This window comes from Thamnophis sirtalis, unplaced genomic scaffold, assembly GCF_051295495.1.
Source record: "Thamnophis sirtalis isolate CommonGarterSnake01/CBP01778 unplaced genomic scaffold, rThaSir2_p1.2 scaffold_7, whole genome shotgun sequence".
NCBI classification, from domain to species: Eukaryota; Metazoa; Chordata; class Lepidosauria; order Squamata; family Natricidae; genus Thamnophis; species Thamnophis sirtalis.
The window spans coordinates 62,920,190-62,927,174 of record NW_028261387.1 but is presented as its reverse complement, the minus strand read 5'-3'; positions in this window follow the sequence as shown (position 1 = coordinate 62,927,174).

The window sequence follows — 6,985 nt, the reverse complement described above, 5'->3', positions numbered from 1 at the left end:
TTCTTACTATTTTAATGCGACACAAATCAAAGCAATTGGAAGAAATATTTTTGCTTTGCTTCCCTTTCATTGAGGATTAACTGTGAAGCATCAGGTGCTGCCTGGAAAAGCATTACTAACTGCTCAGGTGCTAGAGGAAGGCTAGAGAATATAGGCAGGTGCATGACATGGTAGAACCCAGGTGTGGAGCTTAATCATTGCCTATCTTCTGTGCCTTCAATCTGTCTCTTGGGCTAAGGTTAGACATGGCTTTAGTACTCAAAGAGACAGAGGAGCCTCGAGAAGAAATGATGAGAAATATTCTCATCCTATTCCTCATCAAAGTGTGCTTATGATCGTTCAGTTGGGTTAACAGTAGCAACTGGCTACATTCTTAACAAGAAAATATTGTGTGTGGAAGAAGAGGTTAAATACTTCCCCAGCCATCATGATCAGGAGTGTAGGAATTCCTTGGGTTGCTTCTTTTAAGAAAAATGCATGTTCAATTCTATGTTTGCTTTAGTTACCCTTGGTAGGAGATGAAAGTGTTTTTTTAATGAATACCCTTGTGAGGAAGCACAAGTTTTATACCAGAATATTCATGTACATAAAATACATTATAAGGGATAGCCAAATCCTAGAATCTAGTTAAGACTTAACTAGCAAAACATTGAAGTTAGCTAGGTGCTGGGCTTTATCATATTTCTTGTATACATTAATCTTAACCCTATTTTTTCACTGTGCTCCTTCACTTTCATTGCCTGAGTTTCCAGGTCATTACAGTAGTATCATGAACATAGTGCAAGTTATTTATCCCCCCCTACAATTTTAAAACACCATTTTGTTCCAATACGATTTCCCTCAATTTATTTCATAAATCTATGATAATGGAATTAAGCAATTGGAATCATATTTTTGTGTAGTGTTGAAAGAAATGTCCTTCTGGGTTCGGCTCCAAGTGGGGAAAAAGACACTGGAGACATGGAGGCTGCTTGGAAAGATGGTTTAAAGGTGGACAGGACCACATGGCTTGAGTCCTGAACAGAAAAAGTGATCACATGCTTCAATGTTGGGTGGAGAAGAAGAGAAGGGCCAAGGAAGGGGCTTGCTGGGCTTTTTATACTCTGTTCAGCCCCACCTCTCTGTTTCCTGTTCCTGTGTAAGAAATGTATTCTGTTTGGTTGTCAGACTCCCATGGAGCCATGCAAGGGCCACTCTATAGGCTGTATTTTGAATACAGGTTTGGTTGATTTCTTAAATGCCTTGTGGTGAGTGGGTAAAGGCTAATCATGCCTTAATCCCATCACTCTGGAGCTGAAGGGGAGAACTCTTTATTATGTAAAGGGACTGGCTTGGGCATCTTAATGGCCCATTGACAAAGGGGGTGGGCAGGAAGCTGCAAGGACCTACTTTCTCTTTAAAACATGTTTCTCCCTTTTCACATCCAGGGAAATATAATATTCTGCCTTTTCAATATTTCCTAGGATATTTCATTTTTCTAGCAGAGCGATGGGTTTTAACTCCCTACAATCAATCCCTCCTTTTTTCAAAACATGTGAGTGGAACACACATGTTTTTGACAAAAGATTAAAATTGGTCAGATCTGGGAGACTTATTTTTTTTCTGATGGAAAGTCATTGAGAGAGACAGCAGAAGGATCCCTTCAGTGGCTCCCAGAGAGCTTTCAACCATGAAGCTCAGTAGGAAGTTAGCACCCACCCCTTTCCCAGAAGAATGAAATATTCTAGGAAATATTAAAAAGGCAGAATATTATACCTCCCTGGGTGAGAAATGGAGAAACATACTCTTAGAATTCAGCCCCCGCCTTTGTTAATCGCCCCAGAAAGACTGGGCCACCTTATCTACAACACAAAAGACATTCAGCTCTAAGATGATAGGGTTAGCCTTTATTCAAGATACAAACCATGACAAAGCCATTAAGCCATAATAGGAATTGCCCAAAGCCCCCTCATTACCATCACCCAGCAAGATTCAACCACGTTTGGGACTCAAAACAACCCACAAAGTTACCCCTGCATGGCCCCATGGGAGTTTGACAACCAATCAGGATACATTTCTTGCCACAACAAGAACAGGAAGCAAGTTCAAAGCTCAACAGAGGGTATAAGTCTCTCTCCCTCTCTCACCCTTGTGCTCTTCCACCCCCGCCCCCAGGATCTCAAACCATGTGGTTCTTTCCATCATTAAACCATCTTTCCAAGCAGTCTCCATATTTCCAGTGTCTTTTTTTCCACTTGGAATCGAACCCAGATGGACATTTTTTCCAACATTAGTTACTGATAATATTTAGTTCTGAGGTCAGAAATGTTAAATATAGAATTGCATATGTTAATAACATTGCTTGCTTAGTTCTTCCATCTAATCTATATATGCTGTTTGCTCTGTATAAATGATACAATTTTAAGCTGGGGTTTTTGTTTTATTTGATAAAGTCTAATAAAACAGGTAAACTGTTCTGAATGTTTTTCCCAGCAGATGGCAGAATTGTCTCCTGACTAATATTTGTATGTTTCCTTTGGGAGAGACACAGAATTTATAAAAAAGCAACAACATGATCTAACATACCCTTTTTGTCTAACACGAAGACACAAAGAACAAAATAATATAGTCAATTTGATTTCCTCTCTCTTTCAGAAAATTTCTCTGGAATATTTTCATCTGTTAACTTCTACATAAGCAAATAGTATTAATATTAAAAGGCTAAATGGTCGCAAGCTCTTTAAATATAAACAGATGAGTTCGATGAAGAATCTTATCCTTCTAAATTTAAACTAAATTTAAAAATTGCTTGTAAAAAAGTATCCAAAAAGTTTTGGATTACATTATCTCCTTCCCACCAATAAATTTACAGGTAAGCCATAACTTTCTGTTCAATTACTCTCATTTCCCCTTTTTTTGCATAGCTGTCAAATAGAGTTCGTTGAAAGATTTATTCACAAATTTCCTTTGCAATAGTTTTTTTTTAATGTTTAGGAATACAAAGATGAAAACTAAAACAAACTAAGGAAAATATAAAAAGTAAAGGAAAACAACCCCAGAAACGTGGAAGTGGGTTAAAAAAAAAGAAAATATATAAAGGTGATTTCTCCCTCCCTCCAGATAAGTAGAAATAATTTGACAAGTATAACTTGATGCCTTCTGTAGTACTTCATTTTAAAAAAAAAATGTTCTTCCCATATTTCATCTCACAAATTTATTTCAAAAAAGCATAGTCTTTGTAAACAATCTCCTTTTATATAATGAATTATTTAATGTTAGCTTTATGTCTAAATGCATATAGATTTTATCTAATATACTTTTTATTGATAAATTGCATTGTGAAATAAAGAGAACTATGAAGTTTGAATTTTAAAAAAGTGTCCAGTCAAAAGCTTCCAGTGACTATATTTAAATAAGAATTAAACATCATAACTAGCAAAATACTTTGAGAATGATAGAGAGAGGGATAATTAAATTAAGGGGGACATCCAAATACAAAAATGTAGCAATAACTTAACATTTAGACTGGTTGTATACATGTTCAAATCATGATAGTTGAAAAAAACGTATCCTTGGAAAATTGGGAGTCATAAACTAGCTAAAGTCTGAGAGCCAGTTTGTTGTAGTGATTAAGAGACCAGACTAGAAACCAGGAGATCCTGAGCTCTAGTCTAGGCCCACCATAGGCACAAAAACAGCTGGATAACCTTGAGTCAATCACTCTTTCTCAGTTCTAGGTAGTGGGAAATAGCAAACCACTTCTCAATAGCAAACCTTGCCAAGAAAATTACAAGTACTTGTCCGGGTAATTGCCAGGAATCAATACTGACTTGAAAGCATGCCAGCGCATACATGAGTGTGTGAACACACACAGAGACCAAAGTTGAGGTCACCTTGGAGTTAAACAATGCTACTGACTAGTCAAATTTGGAAGAAAGAATTTGAAACCCCAGTTCTAGCAAGTTATTGAGTTTTTTAAAAAAAGAAAATATTGAATAGAGACAATATAGTATGAACTGATGACAAATTTCTTTTTGGTGTCTACAGAATTTTTCAAAGAATGTTTAAAAGAATTGGTTATCTATTAATTTGTGCTGGAGATACAAACATTTAAATGTATGTTAATATATGAGATTTAGTCATATCCTCTGGTATTTTTCCATTTCCTTAGTACCAGGCGAGGTCTTCATAAGAGAATTTAGGTTTAAAGACATTAAGGTTAAATATATATCTCCAAAATTTGTAATGTATTAACTATGAAAATATTTAGACCTATCATGCTTGGAGAGGACAAAACGTTACATATTCTTGGGAAGGTAATTGTGCAACATAAACCAACGGTTGACTTGGTGAAATGTGTGTATTGTCAACCTTTATGGACAATATGGACGCATTACATTTTAGTCATAGAGAATATTGGTGCTTTTCCCCTTCTTTTTTGCATACTTTGTTTATGTTTGTTGTATCAAAGCAATCCTTTTTGTTATGAAAATTAATTTGGTGCAACCATGTAATTTGACCATAATACTATTGTTGGAAGAAATGTCCTCCTGGGTTCGCCTCCAAGTGGGGAAAAAGACACTGGAGACATGGAGGCTGCTTGGAAAGACGGTTTTAATGGTGGACAGGACCACATGGCTTGAGTCCTGAACAGAAAAGGTGATCACATGCTTAAATGTTGGTGGAGAAGAGAAGGGAAGGGAAGGGAAAGCAAGGGGAAGCAAGGAAGGAAGAGAAGCTGAGACCCTGGTTTTATCCCCCTCTGGCCTTTGATCTTGATCTTGTATTCTGATTGGTTGTCAGACTCCCATGGGCCCATGCAGGGGCAAATCTCTAGGCTGTGTTTTGAATCCAGGTTTGGTTGAGTTCTCAGATGCCATGTGGCAGTTAGGTAAAAAGAATATTATCATGCCTTAATCCCATCATTCTGGAGCTGAGGGGAGAACTCCTTATTATGTAAAGTGGACTAGCTCAGGCTTTAATGGCTCATTGACAAAGGGCAGGAAGCTGCAGGCAGCTATTCTGTCTTTTAAAACATGTTTCTTACTTTTCACATCCAGAGAAATATTCTGCCTTTACAATATTTCCTAGGATATTTCATTTTTTCTGGGAGATGGCTGGGTGATAACTTTCTACACTATTAAATATAATTTAAATTTAAATATATGTTTTCTAAGATGCTCAGAATAGTACAGTAATACAGTATTTGAGATCCAAAAAAGAGATTTGAAAAGAGACAATTGTGAGGTATAATTTATTTAGAACAACTGAAGGTAATTCAGATTCACAATGAAAGAAGTTCAGTTAAAATATGTACAGTACACACACACACACACACACACACACACACAAAACTTACAAAGTAAAACAACATATAAAAAAGAACAGTATTAAAGAAGCTGGTAGAACCTAGAAAGCATTCTTCAATTTCAAATTAGTCTAATTTCATTTTCCCCCCCACTTGTATTCATTCTTGAACCATTCTTGTTCATCTTTGTTTTAGCCTGCATGCTTTCCTCCTTAAAAGCCACATTTAAATTTATATTTAAAAACATTGCATACAGCAATATTTTCAAATGATGGTCCAAAGGCTTCATTTATACAGCCTTCTTTATTTGATAAGAAATAAAAGCTCTAAGACTCTAAAAATCCTGGTTGTCCTTGCAACTATAATACAATTCCCCAAAGCACCTGAAGGCAGGACGAGAAGCAATGGATGGAAACTAATCAAGGGGAGAAGCAATTTAGAAATAAGGGGAAAAAATCTTGTAATTACAATTAATCTGTCAAGGTTGACTTGCAAAACACCTTTCTGCTTCTATATTGACAATGAAGCAAGGGAGGGGGAGAAGTATGAGTTGAATATGTGAAAAGCTGGGAGGGAGAGAAGGAATTTATGTGAGCCATTTGCAGCTTGAGAAAATCTCAAGGTTGTAAGACTTTCGAAAGTTGTAGACCAGGGGTGTCCAAACTTGAGAACTTTAAGACTTATGAACTTCAACTCCCAGAATTCCCCAGCCAGCATGGCTGGGGAATTCTGAGAGTTGGAAGTTTACAAGTCTTAAAGTTCCCAAGTTTGGAAACCCCTGGTGTAGACTGTTGTCCCAAAATAAAATGCTTAACCTGGATTGGTGGACAATGAACACTGGGTGGCCTGGGAAAAGGAAAAGGGGTTTCATTATACTGCACTTCACGCCAAAACCTTAGAACTGGCTTTGCTTCTTCTTTGCCTGTATGGATCTATCAGTAAAATTTTATTCTTGGTGATAAAAAAAATGTCCAGGAGTTTCTTTTGCTGTGCGTGCCTATGGGACAGTACACATAATCAGTGGAATAGCTTGCCTTTAGAAGTTGTAGGTGGAAATTTAGATTGGACAACCACTTGTCTGAAATGGTATAGGGCCCATTCATGATCAGAAGGTTGGAGCAGAATACCTCTAAGTTGCCTTCCAACTTGGTTATTTTGTTATTCTGTTACTTTTAATTGAGCATTATACAGTAGAGAAATACATGGTGGCTGTTTCTTTTATTTGTTTAGCCATTAGAGTACAAATATGCCACCAATCTATTTTTCAGACGAGGAGAACATAGAAAGCATAGAAAATCAAAATCCACCTTATGTCTCTCTCTCTCTACATGATACAAACTTATAAGATACATACAGACATGTATACATTGAGAAACACATATAACACATGTGCAATAAGCAACTGAATATTACATTAATTTTCTTTGTTCAATATAACAATAATATTAATGTTACAGGCAATTAAATTTTAACAACAAATCTGTCAGCCTTATACATTTTCAATGAAATCAAATATTGATTTTGGTAGAGCTTACTCCCAATTACAGTAAATGGAAAAAAGATTATCACTGTATTTCTGCTTGAAAGTAAATCCAGTGAATTCAATGAATTTTATTTCCAATTTTTTATATATACGACTTATTTATAAATACCATGTCAAGCCTGAATCTGACTGAATCATATTTATTGTATGATTTT